Source organism: Balaenoptera acutorostrata, chromosome 15 (assembly GCF_949987535.1).
Source record: "Balaenoptera acutorostrata chromosome 15, mBalAcu1.1, whole genome shotgun sequence".
Lineage (NCBI taxonomy): Eukaryota > Metazoa > Chordata > Mammalia > Artiodactyla > Balaenopteridae > Balaenoptera > Balaenoptera acutorostrata.
Window position 1 is genome coordinate 52621124 of NC_080078.1, and position 24807 is coordinate 52645930.

General features: G+C 40.2%; 1 protein-coding gene across 2 annotated transcripts in view; it reads left to right on the forward strand.

Moving 5' to 3' along the window:
* Positions 1-24807, forward strand: part of PAK5 (p21 (RAC1) activated kinase 5) — a 317560-nt gene that overhangs the window by 217219 nt on the left and 75534 nt on the right. The window lies entirely within an intron of this gene.

The window sequence follows — 24807 nt, forward strand, 5'->3', positions numbered from 1 at the left end:
CAGATTATCCACAATCATCTTCAATGGGTATAATGGTCACCACTTAATTTTCATGTAAATTGCAACACATAAAAAGGAACCTCAGCTTTCAGGTGTGAGTTTTTTTTTTAATCAGACTCATACAATACAGTCACAAAATAGGAATTTTTTATTTCTACTTTTAATGGTGTTTGTTCTTTTTACTAAAGAATATTATCCACCCACTCTGGTAAATATTGGCAATAACCTCTGAGTAGACATTATGTTAGGCAGCTTTGTGTTGTTTTGCATTTGCCCTCAGAATGTCTAAACTTTTATATAAATAGTAATAACAGTTTTTAACAATAATAAATGATTTATATATGTGTACACACATACATGCCTATGCATATATATTTTATATATAAAATCAAATATATATTTATAAGTATATATATATAAATTATATGTATATAGTCTTCATAGTCTAAGAGCTATTTCAAATAGAAGATGAAGCATTTGAGTCCTAGAATAGCCTATAATTTACCTTTAAAAAATGGCTAGTAGATTTTTAAAAGGAATGTTCATCAAAATAATTGCATTAAAGTGGAACTCAGACCCAATACATTTCAGATATCAAGAGACTACAAAGAAAGTCCAGCCTTTGCAGTTTCCTTCTGCACCTCAGAATGATAAGAATTCCCTGGGTCATTTCCCAAAAGCTCCCTATGGGAGTTAAATATCATTGAAGCTTATCATCATGTTATCCAATAGATTAGATTTATATTAGTAGGCATCTGAGCTACATAAACACCTTATTCTGTATTAACACGCATATTGAATACACTGAGTTTAAATGATACGTAAAACAATAGTGGATGCATTTTTAAAGGAGTAAAGAAGGAACCTATCTGGTAAATTACAAGAAATTCTTATAAGAGACCACCTGAGCTGAGTAAGTTGGAATTGTGATTCCATCATTTATGCATGGTCTTGGTCATTCTATTCTAGTATTGAACATGTGGGTCTCTTCTGCCCAAAGATCGATACAGAGTGTTCTAATCCTGCATCTTGTGAATTTGATGTTCTGATAAGATTTTGAAAGTTTTCAAGCCAGCTAAAATGTAAAATACTAAGGAGACAGATATTTGAGAAGATAAAACTTTAGGGACAAAAAGGAACCTCTTATTCTAAGCAGGTATTGATTGATATTTAATAGAAACTGACCAATTAACCAACTCAACTGGTTAATATTAGGCAGTATCTTACTACTGAACATGATTTTCTTCCAAAATAAAGACTAATGCCTCACTAATGACTAAATAATAGGCTGGACCTTATCTAAAAAGAAGTTGAGATTGGAAAGAATTTACTTTTTAGTTTCATTATTTTTCACATATTCCAAGTTTTTATAAAACCCAGAAAACAGAAGACACAGTGTGCCCAGAAAAGTTATCTGCTATTGATCAACATGGCAAAGGAGAACTGCCCAAATGAAATAAGGACTATTTTTTTACCCTTGAGTATAATCATTTGATGAAGAACATTCTGGAAGAAAGCAGTTAAAGGCCCACGATGTGCTTTCTTATCAGGGATTGTGGTTATTACAGGGTCAGGACAGAGTATCATTTATTTCACCATGGTTTTTCACTTGTCCAGGTCCTAGCAGGTCCTGGCTGGCAGTGAAGTAGGAATCTCCCATCTCAGTGATAATCCACCATGCTCAGTGGACGTAGGACTTAAGAGAACCTTCTAGCTCATTTCTTCCATCTCCTGGATGGGCTGGCTCATTATCCTCTCAGACTTAATTTATGAGCCTCACTGATTGGAGCAAGATTTACTAACTGCTGAGCTCCTGAGCCCAGTGATTCTCTTACTCACGTCATGGGTTTCCTAGCCCTGATGCCAAATGTGTGAGTATCCAGTCTGTATGAAACGTGAATGTTTGTTTTAGACACTTAAATGCTAACAGAAAGATGACTGGAAAATACATCTTGAGTATGCATCCAGTCCTGGATTTATGCAAATTTCAGGCACAGTTTTACCTGCAAGAAAAAAATAAAAACAGACAAGGAGTGACAAAACAAGAGTCAGCTAGGTTGAATTTTCCCCAGAAAGAGCAGAGCTAATTAAATACTTTCTAACTGAAGGACCCCCAAGAAATCCATATTTCATACTCTTACCAAACTCCTTTAGATGGAGCCTTTCTTTCTCCAAATCCCATGAATGCAGTTGGTGCTGTCAGCACATATTGAATCAGGGTCCAAGAGAATCCTACTGACTGTACCAGCCTCTTGGAATAAGGAAAATAAAAGGTTGCAGGGGCCAAAGTATGCCATGAGGTTTGGATGATCTCACTCTTTGGAAATGACTTCTCTGTAGAAATCTTGCAAGTGACTTGAGAAGGACAAATTATAAGCCATGCAGTATATATTGCAGAATTTGGAACAGTCTTTGAAATACGAAGCCATGAATGAATTGATAGAAAGGAATGAATAGGTAGAGTTGTGCAGATTTAAAGCCATTTTGGCAAAGTTTTTTTAAAGTTAAGTAGAATTGACAATTCTAATTTGGTCAATTTGTCCTTTGAAGCAGACAAAGGAAAATGAGAAAACAGATCATGACATAAAAGCAGTACTGGAAGAGGTGTACAGTGCCTTAGGTGGTGGCAAAGTGCTAGTCCTTCAGGATTGGTCAGTAAGCTTCAGGCCAGCTGGTTCTGAATGGAAATTCACCATTGCAACCAATACTCTCTTCTCTGATTGGTTAAAGAGCCGTTCCTGTTCAAACCTTCTTTAAAGTACATGTCTCAATCGCCAGGACATACTCTTCTATGTAGATTCATTTAGGTCAGTGTCTCTCAAACTATAGTCCAAGAGAATCACCTGGAAGGCTTGATAAACACAGATTGCTGGGCCCATTTCCAGAGTCTCTGATTGAACAGGGCTGGGATGGAGCCTAAGAATTTGCACTTCTAATAAGTTTCCAGGTGATGCTGATGCTGCTGGTCTGGGGACCATGCTTTGAAAACCTTGATTTAGCTAATTACAAAGGAATTTATTCACATAATGTATCAATACACGTTTACACTGGCCAACATTTCCAAAATCTCAGAAACCAGGAGCCACAGGTTAGCTCCGATTTGTGTGAAAAGTTAAACTTCAGGTACCCAAGCCAAAGGTGTGTAGGCAAGGTGAGGGCGTGGTGGGGAGTGCTTTTTAAAACATAAAACATTTGGCAAATATCTTTGAGAAACTCCTTTCTATATGTAACATCATTTTGTCCACAAGAATGTCATAAGCAATATTACCAAAAGTCCTGCTGAATTAGATACATTTACATGAAGGACAGGTTGAATGGTCATGTTTGTTCTTGCCCAGTGGTTCTCAAACTTGGGCTTTCAGCAGAATCTCCTGAGGAGCTTATTAAAACCAAGATTCCTGGGCCCCACCCTAGAGATTCCGCTTCAGTAGTTCTGGGTGTGCCCCATGGTTTGCACATCTAACACGCTCTCAGATGGTGCTGGTGCTAATGATGGGTGGAGGACAACTTTAAGAACCACTGTTTTAGGTGGACTGAAGCTTGAGCTTAGTGATCACCCTTTGTAACAGCCTAGAAATCATTTTAAAATGCTAAAAAAATATAAAGAGGATATGTTTAAAAGCCTTTATATCACAACATTGTAAATCAACTATACTCCAATAAAAAATAAAAAGAAAAAGAATAAATGGGGACTTCCCTGGTGGTACAGTGGTTAGGAATCTGCCTGACAATGCAGGGGACACGGGTTCGAGCCCTGGTCTGGGAAGATCACACATGCTGTAGAACAACTAAGCCCGTGTGCCACAACTGCTGAGCCTGTGCTCTAGAGCCTGCGTGCCACAACTACTGAAGCCCACACACCTAGAGCCCGTGCTCCTCAACAAGAGAAGCCACTGCAGTGAGAAGCCTGTGCACCGCAACGAAGAGTAGCCCCTGTCAAAAATAAATAAATAAATAAATAAATTTTAAAAAATAAATTAAAAAAAAGAATAAATGGCCATTTTAAAAAGCCTTTATAGCTTCTCTTTAAAGTGAACAAATAGCATATCTTAATATTGCTTCAGATTTGTTTTTCATCTTCAAGTAAAACTATAGAAATTATAGTATTATTTGGCATATTTCAATTTTATTAAATGATGCCATACTGTATATAATATGCTCTAACTTGCTTTTTACTTAACATTGTTTTAAGATAAACTCATTTTCTACAAATCAATATGAATTTATTTAAAAATTGTAGCTGTTTACAGCTTCTCCGTTTCTCAATGAAGGGATATTGCCAAATATTTGCTATTTATAAATAATGTTGTCATGAATATCTTTGTTCTTGTCCCCTTGGGCACATGGTGAAACATTTTTTTGCAGCAGTTCTCAAAGTTTGGTCCAGAACCCCTGAGGGTCCCTCAGACTGTCTCAGGGAGTGGAAGATAAAAACTATTTTCCTTATAATACTAAAGCATCATTTGCCATTTTCATTCTCATTCTCTGCCAAGTATACAGTAGAGTTTCCTAAAATCTACATGGCGTGTGTTAATGTCATTGGTCTGATACCTAATGGATCTTGTGCTTTGTATTCTTGTGTTTCTCAGTTTGTTTCAAATGCAGTAAATATTGATAGATAAAACATAAACCAAAGTCTTTTGTGGTCCTCAATAATTATAAGAGGTTCTTGAGACCAAAAAGTTGTAGAACCATTGTCTTAGGACTGACATCAAATTTGATTATCTGTGGCTTCTACAACTCGCTCCTCACATACTACCCAGGGTTTTTTTGTGTTTTCTTTTCTTCTTATTCTTTTTTTTGTTGTTGTTTTAATTGAAAATAGAGAGTAGTTTTCTCCAGTTGGCTAGTAATCTTCTGGGGTAAACAGCCATCTCACAGAATATTGAATGCAATATTTCATCCCTTTTAGTGTCATAGAATATAATTTCTCCAAGAACATGACTTCTCTGGTTTTGAAGTCATTTAAAATGCCTCCGTCCTAGAAAAAGGAACTGTCCTACACTGTTGGTGGGAATGTAAATTAGTACAGCCAATATGGAGATTCCTTAAAAAACTAAAAATAGAGCTAGCATAATAATCCTACTCCTGGGCATATATCCAGAGAAAACCATAATTCAAGAAGATACATGCACCCCAGTGTTCATTGCAGCACTATTTACAATAGCCAAGACATGGAAGCAACCTAAACATCCATTGACAGATTAATGGGTAAAGAAGATATGGTACATAGATATAATGGAATACTACTCAGCCATAAAAAAGAATGAAATAATGCCATTTTCAGCAACATAGATGGACCTAGAGATTATCATACTAAGTGAAGTAAGTCAGACAGAGAAAGGCAACTATCATATGATATCATTTATATATGGAATCTAAAAAAATGATAGAAGTGAACTTATTTACAAAACAGAAATAGACCCACAGACCTAGAAAAGAAACTTGTAGTTACCAAAGGGGAAAGGGGGGGCACAGATAAATTAGGAGTTTGGGATTAACATATACACACTACTGTTTATAAAATAAGCAACAAGGACCTACTGTATAGCACAGGCAACTATACTCAATATTTTGTAATAACCTATAAAGGAAAAAGAATCTGAAAAAGAATATATATCTGTATGTATAACTGAATCACTTTGCTGCACACACACTTGAAACTAACACAACATTGTAAAGCAACTATACTCCAATAAAGATGTTTAAAAAAAAAAAAAAAAAAAGAACTCTTCTTAGAAATAGACATTCTGCATCTGTACCCAAAGTTTGGGAGCTGATTTAAAAATAACTTCAACCTACATAAAAACACTTTGGATTAAAAATAATAGCTGAAGTTTTAAGATTTTTTTATTGATAATCTTTGAAGTTCAGATTTAATCTTGAAATATGTAAAAAATAAACTTTTTTGTTTATTAAAAAATTAATTAATTAATTAATTAAATTATTTTAAAAATAATAAAGTAAAATGCCCCCATCCTTACCATCCCCTTTTCTAATGTAGCCTTCAAATCCTTTCTAACAATCTTCTTTTTACCCTTTCAAGTTTGAAGAGTCACAGAGTCTAGCAAAGCACACTGGCTCTGCCTGGGTCTGTGTCCTCTCCGTGGTCTCTGGTAGTTCATAATCTTCCGAAGCTGAGCTTCCCTCATCCTCATCTGCTCCTGACCATTGCATTAAAAACCACTCTACTCACACAAACAAGTAAAATCAGGAGAGGTAAATCCTCAGGTCCAGCCTCCCCATTCTTGAAGACTTGTACCATTGTTTTGTTTTCTCTCATGTCATAGTTTATGTTGAAGTGTCTTATTGAAGAATGAACCCATCTTAATCACTCTGTAATTCTCTGTCTTTTCTCCCTTTTTGTGATTCACAACTTTGCATTCAGGATTTAGGTTTCCAGAGCCACATCATCCTTCTTAGCCCTGTCTCCATGGGATTCACACTCTCCTAGAATGTTTTTTGAAAATTGCCTTCCAAAAATACAGGACAACTCTGACATTTTCTGGCATGATCTCCCTTTGACCCAAGGTAACAATTTCTCACAAGGTTCCTTCTCATTTCTGCATCACTGATGTGCTTCTCCTCATTGGTCAGCATCCAGTCTAGAGGGACTATTTCTTTTAGGGCCACCTCCACCTTCTGAGAGTTGTCATCAAGGAGTTCAAACTGTGTATCAGATGGTTGTCAGGCTCTTAACTGAATGAAACTTCCAGCAATTCCGAGAGCTGCCTCATCATGACTTTTCTGGCTCCCGTCCCTGTTTCGTGACTTGTAACATGGGAGCCTCACACTGACCTTCAGCTGGGATGAGTGGCTTCTGTCCTTTTATTTTCATCCTGATATTGTCCACTGGGTCCCCCCTTAAAGCTCATGGATCCCCCGTGATTTTCTTACCCTCTTAAGTCCATGTGGTTTGATCTACCCTTTCTTTTAGATCTGTTTCTACTAAAATATAATGTTGAGTGTGGAAACGTCTTTCTTACAGCATGAAATTCAGTGCCCTGATGTTCACCCATTTAAGCATTTAGAAATGGGAAGAGGAGACCCAAGGAGTCAGCACACTGGCATCTAAGTCCAAGATGCCAATTACAAACTGTGTAGCTTTAGATGAGTCATGTACCTGCTACTTTGAACAGAAGTTTCCTTGTCTCTAAAATGAGGGTGCTGGTATTTCTCTTGCAAGCTTGAATGGCCAGATCCTAACTGTCTAAGGAGGTGTGTGGAGAATACATTCTACTATTTGTACTTAGTTTAATAATGTGATAAAATTATGGATCTATTAAGTAATATTTCAGAAAAATACCAGGACCTACTATTAAATTAATTCCATTGATCAAATTATACATTTAAATATTAATTAGTCAAAATCTCCTAAATATTTCAAGAACATCATAGGTGGAATATGTCAAGTTTTCTTGGCTGCTTCAACCAGAAATGCAAAAAAGTAAATGCATGCAAACAAAAACAGTAAAGACATAAAAAAATTCATAATCATCATAATGGCTGTAAAATATGTTGTTATACTAACACTTAACCTCTTACAAAAATACTGATATTGTGGTTTTGCTTCCTTTCCTCATTATTTTAAGATATATTTTGTAATTTCTCAGGTTATACAGCAATACTTATTTTTAAACCTTCCTAGGGTTACAAAAGTCTTACCAAACCTAAAAGATAAAAGATGCCACCTCAGACAAGCTTTTAGGTACTCAGTAAATAGAACCAAATGTTGTTTTTGTTGTCATTGTTGGGAATGATGGTAGTGGTGGTATTGTTACTGTTATTTTCCCAGAGTTTATGTCCTCCTATGTACCCAGGGTTGCCAAAACTTGTTAACTCAGAGCCACTTTTGAGATCTGTATCTTTAAAACTCCCAGGATGCAGAAAATTTTACATTAATTTCACTCATTCATTCAACTAATATTTATTGGAGGCTCACTCCATGCCAGGCATTGTGCTAGGTGAAGGGGTTGTCCATGTGAACAGGAAATGCCAGGTCCCTGTCCTGGGGAGCTGGAATTCTCATGGAAGACAGACAGTGATCATTTAAATAAGCAAACAACACAGCTACAGTAGCAATAAATGTGATGAAGGAAAGAAAATATCATCATACTATAAAGTAACTAAGGGTGAAGCCATCTGTAGTCCTTGAGGATTGTCCTTCCATGAAGGGGACGAGGGAGCCAAGAAGGAGGAGGCCCAGGAAGGGTAGAAATTCACAGGTAGAAGGAAGGAAGAACTAATTCAAAGACCCTGGGGTGGGAACAAGCGTGGGGAGTTAGCCTGTGTGGCTGTAGCAGAGTGGGCGGGGAGAGAGGGTGGGAGATGTGTTCAGACACAAGGGAAAGAGGGAATGGATGGTGTGGGGCTTTGTAAGCCATGGTCAGGGGGTGCCGTTGGTTAAACCTTCATCCGTGAAAGACACAGGTCTCAGATCAAGAAATTGTTCTATTACAAAATAAATCGATTCATTTAAAGGTCAGATCCAATTTTTAAGTGTGCCAGTGATATTGATTTGATATGCAATCCTGCAGGTTTTAGGGGCATATTAATTAAATGGGTATGAATAGTTGAGATTTGAGGAGTCCTTCTGACTCTATGACTCTCAAAAGATGTTTAAGAAAAACACAGACCTCTTACAGAAGAAATAACATGTGTTGTAAAGATCGTTAATTTTTTTAAAAAGAAAAGGTAATTATGAAATGAAACTTTAGGGACAGGTTACCTCTATTCTAAAACCTCTCATCAAAAACACCACTTGGAAACACCTACAGCAGTGTCTGTTAAGTTGACTGGAACCAAAGCTCTCACTGAGAGGACAGGTGATTAACCTTTGCCAAAGTTCTAAAATTTCTGCACTATTAAACCAGTGAGGACAACAGACTTGTCCTTTCACAACTCTCTTGGTTCCCATTACTTTCTGAAACCTCTTCTTCCATTTTCAGTATGCCTTCTCAACCTTCCCACTGCCACAGAGACTGTGGAAGAAAAACATTACACTGACCCCAAATTCTCTCACTTGACTAAATTCAGAAGATTTGGACAAGGTAAGCTTTGTCCCAAAGGAGTGGATAAGGCCAAACCCAAAGCCAGATTTATTATCTATCTTCATTTCTATGATCCAACCAAATCTGGAAACTTCTGAAAACCATTTTCCATTGTATAAATGGGGATAGTATTTGGCGTGCCCCATGCCCACCATGCCCCCCACCTCCACTCCACCCTCCCACACACAGCCACCTCCAAAATTTTTTTTTAAAAAAGTAAAAATTGACATCCACAACTTATATGTACCATCTTTCTTCTTTTACCGCAATGTTTCACTTAAGCTACTGCCTTTCAGTTGGAGCAGCCTTAAGCTCATATAGCCTAGTTGTTACTCCAGAAAGGAAAGGCTGATGTTTTCAGGGCAGAAGGAATCATCACAGGAGAGTGACCCCTGCAGGTACTCATCCCTTCTTCCATTTTGAAGAGAGCAGGATATTAACCACGTACCTTATCTGGGCTCTCAGCTGGCTCATCCCGACACCCATGTGACATTTCTATACTCACAAATGACTGTATCTCACACCTGCAGCTCATGGGACAAGTAGAAAACAGCTAGACTTTCATGTTCCATGATCCTACAATGTGGAAGCTCCTAGGTTTCCGATGAAAAGTGGACCACTAAGGCCCCATGAACAAATGCTCTTAGCCACCTCCTCTCAAGAGTTTGGTATCTGCCTAGCCCTAAAGGTAAACATAAATAGAATGTACCATTTTAAAGCAATTGTCAATCATCGGTTGCAATAGAAAGTAATTTATGACTAATTGATTTATGACTAATTGTCTGTTTCCAAGTGCCTCCTCTCAGCTTAAAATCCCTGGCCCAGCATTCCTGCAGTGACTGTGGTCTCTGACTGTAGCTCCAGAGAGGAGATGGACAGATCCCACACAGCGACAGAATACAGGCACCAAGGTGCAAATGAGTAAGCATTCAAATGTCTGCTGCTCCCTTTCTGTCCACGGTGGCCTCCCTACTCCCTGAGTCGATCATATCTGAGGTCAAACATGAACCCTCAGATCACAGGCATTGCGCCAGACTCGTGTTGGTTTCCCGTTGAGTGGCCTGCTCTGAACTACTTCTGACAGCTGAACTCCTCCAGTGAGGATGGTTGTGCTTTGATAACTGGGGACTTCTATATACAGAGATGATGTTCTCAGGGATGCCTTATTTGCCCCAGCTCTTCTCTCCTGGCAGGGGTGACCTAACTGAAAATAGTCCTTCTAAATCCAAAGGCAAAAGAATGTGGCTCCCTGTGGCTCCCACGCATGCTTGAAACTTGAAAGATTTAATTTTATCTTTTATTTAGCATCTCAAAGAAATTGGGGCACTAAGATGGCAGCTGTAGGCTTCTTGGGGGGGGCACTGTCAAATCCTATAGTTTTTAATCGTTTTGTCATATAATTTTAAATATAAGCATTAAATCGTCGACTCTAAACTAGTAATAAAGAACTTTATCAATGTTTTGATCATTTCCAAGCTGCACATCACCATCCAACTGATTGGATGCTACTACTATTACCTGTAAGGTGAAAATTGCAATGCAAAAGCTGTACCCAAGATGGCACTAATCTAAGAGTTTGCTGTACTCACACAATCCATTGTCTATTGAGAATCTTTGTATTGGTTTTCTATTGTTGCATAATAAATTACCACACACGTCATGGCTTACTAGAACACACATTTATTATCTCAGTTTCTGTGAGTGTGGAGTCTGGGTTCTCTGCTCAAGCTCTCGCAAGGCTGCGATCAGGGGTCAGCTGGACTTCATTGCCATCCGGAGGCTTGACTGGGGAAGAATCCACTTCCAAGCTCATTTAGGATGTTGGCAGAACTTGCCTCCTTGCTTTGGAGAACTGATGGCACTTTGCTTCTTCACAGCCAGCAGGAGAGCGAGAGCTACCTGCTTGGAGTTTTACATATATGTCATAACATAATCATGAAGTGATGTCCCATCACTGTTGTCATATCATGTAACATAACCATGGGGCAGGTGACATCCCATGACCTTTGCCATATAACATAACCCACAAGTGTGGACGTGGCATCCTACCATCTCTGCCATGTTCTATTGGTTAGAAGCAAGGCACAGGTCCTACCCAGGCTCATGGAGAGGGGATCACACAAAGAAATGAGCACCAGGAGACTGGAATCACTGAGAAGCCACCCTAGGGCCTGTCCACTCTGGTCCTCACTGTCCCTCCCACATGCAAAATGTATTTATGCCAGCCCAAGTTTCCCATCTCATCTTGTTAGAGCATCACCTCAAGTTCAGTGGGAGTCAGGTGTGGACAAAACTGCTGGGGCACCATTGCCCTCCATCTGTGGAGCTGTGAACCCCCAGCCCTCCCAACACACGATGGTGGGGCAGGCATAGGATAATCACTGTAGACATTCTGGTTCAAAACAGGAGAAACGGAAGGTAAAAAGGAGTCACCAGTCCAAAGCTGCTGTGAAATCCAGCCTGGCAATTGTTGGGAGTTCACTGGTTAGGTTTCAAACTTGGGGATAATCCTCTGTGGCTCAGGCCCTTCTCTCAGGGTACTGGTTCTGCCCTTCTTTCCCATGAAAAGTAGCCTGTGTTTGCAGCCAAGTAGTTTTATCAGCCTGCTTTCTATTGCCGGTGGAATGGGGGGAGGGGGGCTCTGAAAGCCTCCTGTCGTAACATCTTGGTCCCTTGCTGTCCGAGTTGGCAGTGCTTCTATTGAAACAATTTCTCAAGAACTTCGTAGACCTTGTGTGGTTATCACTGTTGTCCCCTCCATGAGGCAACGGCTACATCCACAGATGTTGTTAAGATAAACCCTCCTGAACCTTGGCCTCACCTGAGATGGCTGAGGGGCAGTGCCTTTAAGCTTTCTAGAAGTTTTCTGATTTGATTGAGGCCTGTGGGGCACACCTTTAATTTCTTCAAAAGGCCTTTTATGTGACTGCATACCCTGACCTTGGGTCTTTCTTGAGTTTTTTTTGTTTTTGTGTTTTTGATGTGGACCATTTTTAAAGTCTTTATTGAATTTGTTACAATATTGCTTCTGTTTTTGGTTTTTTGGCCACGAGGCACGTGAGATCTTAGCTCCCCAACCAGGGATCGAACCTGCATCCCCTGCATTGGAAGATGAAGTCTTAACCACTGGACTGCCAGGGAAGTCCCTTTCTTGAATTTTTAACTGAGAGTTGATTGTACGGTCACACCCTCAGCCTTTATTCTCAAGCAAGCTTTCCTGAGTGCATCTCTTCATTTTCTCACCTTTGCCATGTAGAGAGGCTCAGAATTTTTTAAGTCATGAGATTCTGGTTCCCTTTTTTTAAAAACCTTCTTCCTTCAATGAATCTCTTTCCTCCTACATTTTACTGCAAACAGAAAGAAGAAACCAGGAAGCGCTGACCACACTTTTCTTGGAAATCTCTGTTAATATGTCACGAAATTTGTCACTTATAGCTTCTGCTTTCCACATAACTCCAGAAGACAATTTTTCTAAACTTTCTGCTGGTACATAGCAAGGATCCCCCTCCCTCCAGTTTCCAGTAACATGTTCCTCATTTGTTTCTGTGCCCTCACCATCTGCATCCTTAAAGTCCAGATTTCTAGTAAGAGGCTGTTCATGGCAAGTTAGACTCTCTCTACCATGTTCCTCAACATCCCTCTAGCCTCCACCCACTTCTGGTTGCAGAACCCCTGTGTTATTATGTATTGAATCCCCACCAAAAGCCACATGTGATTTTATGTGGTAATAGGGTCTTGAAGGGAGGTAATTAAGGTTGAATGAGGTCATAAGGATGGGGCCCTAATCCAGTACGACTGGTGTCCTTATAAGAAGAGGGAAGAGGTGCCAGGGATGCACAGGAACACAGAGAAAAGGCTGTCTGCAAGCCAAGGAAAGCAGCCTTAGGAGAAGCATCCCTGCAGATACCTTTACCTCAGACTTCCAGCATCCAGAACTGTGGGAAATAAATTTCTGTTGGTTAAGAAATGTACCAGTACCAGTCTGTGGTACTTTGTTATGACAGCCCTAGCAAACTAAATAGTCAGGTTTGTAGGTATTTGTTACAGCAGCACCCCACTTCCAGGCACCAAAATCTGTACTAGTTTTCTATTGCTACTACTGTATTGTACTTTCTATTGTAGTAAGTTATCATAAACTTAATAGCATCCAACAGCACATATATATTACTATCCTCATTGTTGGTCAGGAGTTGGGCACAGCTTATTAGCTGGATCCTCTGCTCAGGATCTCACAAGGCACAGATCAGGGTGTGCAGTGAGCTGCCCTCCCAACTGCCTTCCTATCCAGGGGCTCAAATGAGGAAGAATCACTTCAGAGTCCATCTAGGCTGTTGGCAGAATCCATTGCCTTGTGGCTTTGAGGGAAGAGAGTACTGAGACCAGGAAGGAAGAGAAGCCAAGAGAAGGTGTGTTAGTGAGCAGGTAGCTGCTGTGCAACCGGGTCTCAGTCCCGCTGAGGATGTGACTTTGCAGCACACAGCTCAGAACTGTCCCTGCACGAAGTGAGGAAACTGGGCCATCTGTCCACCAACTCCAGTCCCTCCCTGGTTGTCAGCTGCTCCTGGGAGTAAATTCCTGGCAAAATCCAGCCTCCCCATATTTGGCCAAGCACTCCCCAGCGCCAGAGGACGCCTTCAGGTAAAGAGACTTGGGTAGCCCTCAGCGGGGACAGGAAATGGCTGCAGGTGGCCTCCGAAGTGGGCTGAGGACTTAAAGGCACAGCACCGGTACAGCTGCTATCAGTATAACACCAGCTTTCACATCTTCAGCAAATGTGTTTTGTGGACCTACTGTGTTCTCAGCAGTGAAGCTCTGGAGGAGGACAATGTGTGGTCCCCCCTCTACAGGCACACAGTCTAGTGGGGGAGATAGATTTATCAATATAAAGACAAAATAGAATATCTAACACTTAATAGAATATATAACAATAGATTATATAAACACTTTGTTATGAAAACTTTGAGAGTGGAATGAATTCCTAGAAAATGCAGGGAAGGTGTGATCTTTGGATTTTGAAAGAGTGTAGTCTTCTATTCATGCCTAATGAAAGGATACCCCTTAGATAAGAACATAAATTTACAAAGAGGCAGTAACAATGTCTTGCTTAAGAGCCCTCTAGAGCCAGACTATCCAAGATAAGCCCCAAATCTTGGTCCTGCTCATTCTAGATGTTTGACCTTGTGCAAGATACTCACTCTCTGTGTGCCTCAGTTTCCTCATCTGTTAAAAGCAGATATAGCAGTACTGCCTCATAGAGCTGGTGTAAGGGCTGAACAGTCAAATACATTTAAAATATTAGTGGTCAATAAATTTAAAAAGGAAACAAACCCAAATATCTCAAGTACAAAGTATAATGAAAATTGCCTTTTTAAGAGAAAAAAAAATTGTATTGTTTTCTTTAATTTTTATTTTACATTGGACTATAATTCATTTACAAAGTTGTGTTTGTTTCACGTGTACAGCTAAGTGATTCAGGTATACAGATACATATATCCATTCTTTTTCAGATTCTTTTCTCATATAGGTTATTACAGTATACTGAGTAGAGTGCCCTGTGCTATACAGTAGGTCCTTGTTGATGATCTATTTTATATATAGTAGTGTGTGTATGTTAACCCCAAACTCCTAATTTATCCCTCACCCCTACCTTTCTTCTTTGGTAACCATAAGTTTGTAGGATAAAAATATTTTGAATTTGTTTCCTCTCACAATCAATAAATCAAAGACTACATGCGTATGTCTCAGTTGTATAGATAACCCCGTAGTTTTATAAAATGTGAGTTCTCAGGAGTTCATCAATTTTAGCAGCAAAACACCCTAGACCTCTTTCACTCAAGAGTGCTTTCACATGTGAATTTCCTCAGGGCAGGCTCCCAGTGACATCTTCCACCTCAGACCTGAAGGATGCTGCAGGCCATTCCTTCCACCATGAAGCAGGAGCCAGAGAAATGACAGTCCCCACAGAGCATCTGTGACATCAGCAGGCCCCGCCTCCCTGCCCTGTCAGTTGCAGCATCTTTTTAGATCTGCCAGCTGTTGGGGTGAGAAGCCCCATCCGCTGGAAACTCCAAGCCATGTTCACTATCTGAGGGCTGCAGGGGTGGGAAATGGGTGTTTTTTTTAAAAAAAAAAAAAAAAAAAAAGCACAAAAGAAGACGTACACATAGAAACAGGTTTCTTCAAAACCTCAGTGTCCTAAAGCCAGATCCCGTATTTTTGGAGCAGGAAGCTGGAGAAGTTAACAGAGTGCAATAAAATCTTCTTCAAAAATGAAACTCTCTGTTATGTTTAGCAGCTATTTTTATTCAGAGAAGCAAATATGCTCCCATAGGGAGTCACTTTTAATAACCTTTCATTGTTTTTAGCATATAACACTTATTCATCACAAGCAGGTTAGTAAATATAGAAAACTATGGAGAAGAAAGACCTACCATATCTCCACTGTTGAATTTTGATGTATTTTCTTCCATCGGTTGAAAACACACACACACACACACACACACACACACACACACTTGGAAAAGCAAGATTGATTACAATGTTGATGCAGTTTTTATTTCACTTTTTTCACCTAATGCAGCAATTCCCAAACTTTCTCAGTTCACAGCGCCAGTGAATCTGGTGTCTCAGTAATTTTGTCACAGCGCCCCCTAGGCAAAAAGAAATAGTTAATCATTTTATTTATTATTGATAAATACATAGTTCAATCCAAACAACTTAAGTATTTATGTCCTAACAAATAGTACACAAAATTAAGATATTTTATGTCATTCTGAAAGAAACACTGATGAAAACGTGCACATCTGCTGAGCACTGCACTTCTTCTTCAGCCTTGGAAGCAGGTTGGATCCCTCAATACCTCACACTCGTTTCCTGTTCCATTGATTTTCACAAAGCCTGCTTTTTTCATCATGACAACTGCCAAATGCACATCTTTACATTCAGTGATGTCATCAACAGGCATGTAGTGCAATTGAGCGTGGAACCTTGAACTACCTTGAGCTGGTAATTTACAAGGTGTCATGTCATATATACAGTGTTTAGATGAAGGGTGAAAAATATATTTGTTGTTAGAATCATGCACAAATAAGAAATGTTATAATAAAAATTCTTGTCAACTTCAGAATTGTTTTTTAAAAAGGTTAGACATTGCTGTCTCCTTCAAAAATTTAAAATATCCTACCACACTCATGAGAGTTCACAGTAGTCCTCTGGGGCACTTGGATATACAGTTTGGGAACCATGAACCTAACGTATTGTTATATTTTCTGCAATATTATTTTTAGTGGCCACATTAGGACAAATGTGTCATGATTTGAAAACCCTCGTATTGTTGGAAATTTATGTTGATTGCTAGTTTATTTTTTATTGATAAGTTCATTATCTTCAAAAGGGTAAGAAGTTCTGTTCTTTGATAGAAAAGTGGAATTTTTGAGGGCACAGTTACTACCTACTGTAGTTATTTGGCTTGTTTACATTCTCACCTTGCAGTTTCAGAGCCCAGTTAGCCCAATTAGCTGGTAGCACCTGCAATCTTGAATGCTATGATTTTCCGTCTTCCAGATCCTATGATCTTTGTGGTTTTGTCAGTGATTTGGCTTTAGAAACAATAAGCCTAAAACAGGAAGCAATTTTGTAACCCATTGGCCATGCTTCACATTTCCAAGTTAATGACTAAAAATAAAGCCAAGGAGTTGACAAGACTTTGCAAATTAGCAACAACTGGAGAGAAATTAACCTAGAACACAGAAAACAATGCAGGCAAGTTTAAAAAAAATGGTCAAATTCCCAAAACTCTGATTTTTGGTAGCTTCACACCAAAAACTTGGGCTCAGCGCTATCTCCTACCCCATTGGTGAGCTTGGCTCAACAAGGAAAGACATCGATTTGCTACTCAGCTTTTCTCTTCTCTCCTTGGCACAGTTTTATAGACAACAGTTCAGGGTGGGAGTTACGTCTTCAGTTAAGGATAGATCCTGGCCCTGTGCTCGGTTAACATTCCCTCAGCTCCAGACTACATCTTCCTGCCTTTTAAGGTTATTATGTGAGTCAAGTCAAAGAAGAAAGAAAGAAAAAGAATAAAGGTGGTGATGGTGGGCATAATAATAGAGGTGGTTGGTGGAGGTGGGGATGGGCGTGGGGACAGTAGTAATAATACTTTTTTAAACCGTCATGAAAGGCTCCCTGTAGATGGAAAAAGCCCACAGCTATTTTGTGCCCAGTTATTAAGTTCAGTGTCTACAAACCAGTGTGAATATTGGGTACTTGTGTTTCTTGCTTCCAAATCTGCTGGTAACAGATTCTCAACGTGGTTTTCTCTGGGAGGGATGTGAACTCCCTCTGGGGAGCAGGGCTGGGGTTAATTGTACTAACACATTTGAATAGATAGATATGACCTCATCTGAGCCCTACTAAGTGAGGGTCGGTATGTCAACCTTATTTTACAGATGGGAAATCTGGGCTCAGAGCACACAGGCGCTTCACACAGGCCACACAACCATCACATGGTAGAGCTGGACCTGGAAAACTGTGTTTAAGATGGATGGTAGTTGCTGAGGGTATAGCGGCGTTAGTAGCATATTACAAGGCAGGGCTGTGCGGAGAAACCAGAAATCTCAATTATCATGAGCACAGATGAGTTGGAAGAAACTCTGCTTGCATTATCTCTGTAAGTGGATAAGGGGAAGGAGGGGAAAAGATGAAAGTTTTCTACATGTCTTATGAGAGCACAGGGTAGGGAGGAAATATAGCATCTCTTGAGGGGGACACAGTGCATCTCATTGGGGGAATTAGTTGGGATTTTGTTTTCAGAATATAGTAAGGAAGGAGAAATCTGATCCCAAGAGCAGAGAAAGGGGAGAGAGAATCCATTGATGGAATGGAAAAGTGGGACCTCCATGTTAATGAATGAAAAGCAATGATGAAGGTTAGCCCAATCCTGGGCATTGCATGAAAAACCTTCCTGTAAGCACCTTCCAAGCATTCAAGATCTCTTGATTTCTGATTTCTTCACTGCATAGATACCTTTAGTAGGTTTTCAATATTTCGTTTGTTTGTCAAGCTGGGCATGGTGCAATGCTTGCTGAGATGTGAGATAACTAGCAGAGGCTAAAATGTTTATAGAATCGGACCAGATTTGAATTTCCCGACACAATTCTCCTATGCCTTATTTCTTTTTATAGCAAAAATTCTCTATTTCTGCCAAATTCCGAGAGAGGTATATTTAAGTCTCTCTCTAGGATTGTGATTTTTAATATACTTTTCTTGTAACATTTTATTCTCTGATACTAGACTTCAGATGCAGCGTTGAGTTAAACTTTTTCTTGACTACGGGGCATACTGTCACTCTGGAGTGGGATTGCTGGGTCATGGGCATATGTACACTTAAATTTAGTGGCACCGCCAGATGGCGATCCAGAACAGTGACACCAGTGCACCTCGGCCAGTAAAGCACAGGAATGCCCATCTCCTTACACCCTCACCATGCCTTGGCGTGATAGTGATAAACCTTTCTAATACTTTCACCTCTAAGGAAAGTGTCATTGTGGTTTTCATTTCCTCTCTCTGATTGCTAATATGTTTGATTATCTCTTCCTATCACTGTTAACTGTTGGACCACTCGTTCTGTGAACTGCCTTTTTTCAGATCGTTTGCCAATTTTTCTACTGGTTTTCCAGGCTTCTCAGTTGTGTTGCAAAACCTTTTTCATTAGTAAGTTTGTTCAGTGCATTTAATTTTAAATGCCCCCCTGTCTGATATGTACATTTCCAAACCTGATTTCTTTTTGTTTATGCTTATCTGATATATCCTTAACTAATACTGTATTTTTTTGTGTGTTAACATTTTTTTGCACATAGCATTTAGGTATTTGGTTTTATGACATTTTATCTTCACTCAGTCTGTCATTTATTAGAAGAATTCAGTACATTTATATTTCAGTATCATGACTCATATGCTTGATTTTATTTCTGCCATATTAGTGTTTTATTTAATGTATATTATTATTTTATTCTTTTCCTTATTTTTTTGCTAATTTTCATCATTGCTTTTCATTCATTAACTTGGAGGCTCCACTTTTCCATTCCATCAGTGGATTCTCTCTCCCCTTTCTCTGCTCTTGGGATCATATTCCTCCTTCCTTACTATATTTTGTAAACAAAACCCCAACTAATTCCCTCAATGAGATGCACTGTGTCCCCTCAAAAGATCCTATATTTCCTCCCTACCCTATGTTCTCATAAGATGTTTAGAAAACATTCATCTGCTCCCCTCCTTCCCGTTATCCACTCGATACGGATGCTTTTATTTCTCAAACACCTCCCAAACTTTTAAATTTTGATGAAATTATTTTACATTTCTATCCAGCCCACCAGTTCCTCTGTTGAGACGTCCTCAGTACCCAGGCCTTGCTAACGGCCAGCTGCCCACTGGCCTCGGAAGCCATTTGGTAGAGAGAAGTAGACAGACTGGAATTGAACATGGAGAGGAAGGGAGCGATGTTTGGGTCATCGTGGTTCCAGAATCCTCCTCCTTTCTGCCTTCTGTGTTCCTTCCAAAGAGACCCGAACACAAATTTCCATTCTTCCATTTCAGGTTACTTTGTTTCAACAAATGCCTGCCCCATGCTGCATGCTGGGGACGCAACAGTGGATAACTCAGGCAAGAGTCCTTCCAGGAATGTTTACTCCAGAGGGGAAATAATTACAGATGTGGTCCAGAGATAGAACTCTAGAGGGCTGTGATGGAACGGCGGGGTGTCCTTCTCACATTTCTGCTCTCCATGCCCACCTAGTTGTCACAACAAACCTCCTGCCCTGTTAGGTTCACTCTAAAGGTGTCCTATTCATTCCATTTCATCTTTGGAAAATGTTTAACCAGTGCATACAAACAAAGGTGGCCAAGATGATGGGGAGTCTAGGACAGAGGCAGTTTGGCAGCTGGTTGAGAACACTGGTAATCCTTGGTCAAAGACTCTGGGGAGGAAGGTGCAGGATGGCTTTCTTCAATCACTGAGTGGCTGCCCCACAGGAGGGGAGTTCAGGATCCTCTAGGAATCCCCTGGAAGGAAACGCAGGCAGAGCAAAGTAGAGGGAGCACAGAGAGGCCTCAGAGCTGCACACTGAGTAGAGCAGGATTTGGAAGCAGTGTGTGTTCTCTGGCAGTGGATGGGGCTACCTTGGAAAGTATTGGCCCAACTTCACACATAGGAGGGAGCTGGACACAGCAGATGGGGCAGCAGTAAAGGCCAGGAAGGACTGGAGTAGACACATTTGTTGGGAAACTTGGTGTCTGAGAGGCTGAGGACACCCAGGAGGGGGAAGAGTATTGGGAGGAGTGGAAAGGGAGCGGGTAGGAGGTTTGAGAAGTGTGGCCTTTGTTCAAGGGGAAGTCAGGAAAGAATGTAATTGCTTTTCAATTATATCTTTACAAATCCTGGAGGACATCTAAGTTCCCTAAGATTGGATATAGCCATGCTTTTTTTTTTTTTTTTTCCCAGATTTTTTTCTTCTCTTTTCCTCTCTGGTCCACCAAGAGTAAAACAATTAAGAATAGAGTCTACCTTCCTTACCTCCTCTCAAAACCTTAGTCCTGAAACATAGGCTATGTTATGAAATATTCATCTAGGCTTTCTTTAATTTGCTTGTACATTCTACTTATAGAACTGTGCCTGTCACCGGACAGGTGCTCAATAAATATTTGATGATTGAATTAATACGTTCCAGCTCATAATAGTTTGTCATATGTATTAACACATGCCCCAGCAGTAATACCTGGCAGGAGATCTTAACATAGAAAGTACTGCAGCCACATGGGGTAGAGTTGCTTCTTCAGATTATAATGTAGTAGGCTAATAAAATTTGGGAAGTTCCTGATTTTTTTTATCCGTATACCTAACGTAACTTTAAACTTTACACGTTAGGCATTTAGCTCATCTGTTAAAGTTGTATTTACTGTATTACGTACAGCTTTACTCTAGATGGTCCCAAGCATTGTGCATTCCTAAGGGTATGCTGCCATCTACTGGTATTGGAGCCACATTACAAGCCTACCCATTTTTGTATACTTACAAAAGGCTTATTTTTCTTTATATTAATATTAGCTCAATTGAAGGTTAAAAGTTGCATAATTTATTTTGATAGCCTTGACCTTTTCTTCCATGGTGTATCTTCGATTTCGGGACACATTTTAGAGGTTTAACTATCCTTTGATGCTTTGACAATTAAACGTGTTTAAAATTCTCACTTTTTGTTTTCCGTGACTTGGTAGCAAAGCCGTTGAAACAAGCGGCGGGATTCCTGTCTCCTTGTCTGGTCCCTGCAAACTGAATACATCTTAGCCTCAGTTTCCTTATTTTTCAGTAATGAGTTTAATCGTTTGCTGTTTTTAACGCCAGCTCATGCCAGCACATCAACGGACAGTGTAGAAAAATCATCTGGGAAGAGTTACTTAAAATACTAATTCCCAGGGTCCAGCCTCCAGAATTCGATTCAGTGTCTTTGAGAACCACTGAACTAACAGGTTTCTTTTGGTTGATTCCAGTTTTAAATTCTGGTTTTGTAAAGAAAGATGCTGCAGCGCCACCTAGAGGTCCTGAACAATTTGTACAGCTTCACGCTGAGAATTGGCTGAATGGATGTAGCAGTGGCGGCACCTGGAATTTCATGTTGCTACATCCAATAAGGACATACTGAAGCTTTAACTTGTCAGCTTTTCCAGTTATAAATGCAATAGTATTTACATTTAATTAGTTACGCCGAGGCTGTTGTGAGATAAGTCAGTGTTATCCCATTGAGTCACTTGGAATAATTGGTTTGCTTTCCCTTTTGATTTATGACTTAGTCTTTTTTCTGAACTCTGTTATGCCTCTCAGCCTTATTGTGCCAGAATCACACACAATTGCAGTGGTCCAGTTTTTTGCAGTTATCTATATTTTGACACACAACTCCAGGAAGACCAAAGTGAAGGAGTGAAAGACTTGCAGAGGAAAATGGCAATTTCTCACTCCTCCCCATTCCTACTGGTGAGAAGCGGCAGACTGCCAAGGAATCCAACAGCTTTCCTCCACCCCCTGCCACCCACCCCAGACTTCTATCCTTAGGGTCTAACTGCCCACAGAGAGCTAAGTTTATCAGGCCCCTCGGGAAGGAGACATGCTCTTCTTGGGTCACAGGTCCTGTCTGGGCAATGAACCCCTTTTGTACCATACAGCCTCGCTTCCCAAGGTGCAGGCCACAGGCCAGCTTCAGCATCCCCTGGGAGCTTCTTAGATGCAGAATCTCAGGCTCACCCCAGACCTGCTGCATCAGAATCTGCATCTCAACCAGATGCGCAGGTGATGCACGTGCACGGTAAAGTTTAAGAAGCACCGTCATAGAGAACACAGAGGTTTTAGCCAGAGAACTCTGATTTGCCTCCCAATGTGCTGCTTCCCTTTGCTGCATCCCCAGGAGCATCAACTAGTCTAAAAGGATGAGCACCAGGCAGATCTGGCTTTGGCATCAGAATCTTCCACTGACCACCGCTGTGGTCTGGGCAGCTCCTTCATTGCTCTCTGCCTCCAATTCCTGGCTGTAATATGGGGGCTGTGATACCTACTTCAGGGAGTTGCAGGCTAACGTATATAAAGCACCTGGTCTAATGCCTGCCTCATAGTCTGCCCTTTATGAGTATCTGTTCCTTCTCTACCCACCCACCCTCACTCCAGGTGAAAATGTAGTTGAGTATAGTTTCAACATGGTTTTGTTCTTTGATACTTTTCCTAGCAGAGGTGATGTCTACTTCCCCTCCCCATGATTCAGGCTGGGCTCTGATTCCCTGGTACCCAGGAGAATGTGTGGGAAGTGCCACCGCAGGACTCTCAGGGCCGGATGAGGATAGGCCCTGTAGCTTCTACCTGGTTCTCCCATGATGCAAGCTCTGGGAGGAGCCCGGCACGGTGTAAGAAACTGCCACCCTGGAGAGGCATCATGTAGGTGTTCGGACAGCCTGTCTGAGCTCCCAGGCAGGAGTTGCCACCAGCTGCCATGTGAGTGAGCATCTTGGATGTCCAGTCCCTGTGCCTGCCGCCCCAGAAAGCATCTGACTGCAGTTACAGACAACTTCCCCGCCGACGCCCTTCCCAAGTGCCTGACCCACACAATTATGAGCAAAATACCAGTTGTTTGGGGATCATTCATTATGCGGCTTTGGGATTCTTTCATTTATTTCTTCAACAAGAGACCTAAGTCAGGAGTCAACAAACTAAACCTACTGGCCAAATCTAGCCTGCCATCTGATTTGGGGTTGTTGTTGTTGTTGTTAACAGACATTATTTTTTAGAGCAGTTTTAGGTTCACAGCGCAACTGAGCAGAAAGTAGGGAGATTTCTCCTACACCCCATTGCCCCACATACGCAGTCTCCCGCACTATTAACATCTCACATCAAAGTGGTACATCAGTTATAATGGATGAACCTGCACTGACACATCATTACCACCCAAAATCCATAGTTTATGTCACAGTTCACCCTTGGTGTTGTACATTCTATGGATTTTCACATGTATCCATTATTATTATATCCTACAGAATAGTTTAACTGCACTAAAAATCCTCATGCTCTGCCTATGCATTCCTCCCTCTTCCCTAACCCCTTAGCAACCACTGATCCTTTTACTGTCTCCATAGTTTTGCTTTTTCCAGAATGCCGCATAGTTGGAATCATATAGTGTGTAGCCTTTTCAGATTGGCTCTTTCACTTAGTAATGTGCATTTAAGGTTCCTCCATGTTTTTTTCATGTCTTGATAGCTGACTTGTTTTTAGTGCTGAATAATATTCCATTGTCTGGATGGGCCACAGTTTATTTATCCATGCACCTACTGAAGGACATCTTAGTTGTTTCCAAGTTTTGGCAATTATAAATAAAGCCACTATTAATATTTGTGTGCAGGTTTTTGTGGAGACACAAATTTTCAAATCATTTACATAAATACCAAGGAGCACAATTGCTGGATCATAGAGTAGAAATCTGCTTAGTTTTGTAAGAAACCACCAAACTGTCTTCCAAAGTGGCTGTACCATTCTGCCTTCCTACCAGCAATGAATGAGTGTTCCTGTTGCTCCACATCCTCGTCAGCATTTGGTGTCGTCAGTGTTTTGAGTTTTGGTCATTCTAAAGGTGTGTAGTAGTATCCCATTGTTTTATTTTGCAATTCTCTAGTGACATATGATGTTGAACATCTTTTCATACAGTTAATTGCCATCTTTGGTGAAGTTTCTGTATACCTTTGGTGAAGTTTCTGTCAGGTCTTTTGCCCATTTGTTAATTAGATTGTTCATTTTCTTATTGTTGAGCTCAACAGTTTTTGGTATGTTTTGGATAACCGTCTTTTGTCAGATGTGTGTTTTGCAAATATTTTCTCCAAGTCTGTGTCTTGTCTTCTCTTGACAGTGTCTTTCACAGAGCAGAAGTTTTTTATTTTAATGAAGTCCAGCTTATTGAGTCTTTCTTTAATGGATCATGCCTTTGGTGTTGTATCTAAAAAGTCATTGCCATGCCCAAGGTCATCTATCTAAATTATCTTCTGGAATTTTATAGTTTTGCATTTTACATTTAGGTCTATGATCCACTTTGAGTTAATTTTTGTGAAGGGTATAAAGTCTGTGTCTAGATTCATTTTTTTTTTTTTTTTGCATGTGGTTGTCCAGTTCTTCCAGCACTATTTGTTAAGAGATTATCTTTACTCCATTGTATTATATTTACTCTTTTGTCAAAGATCA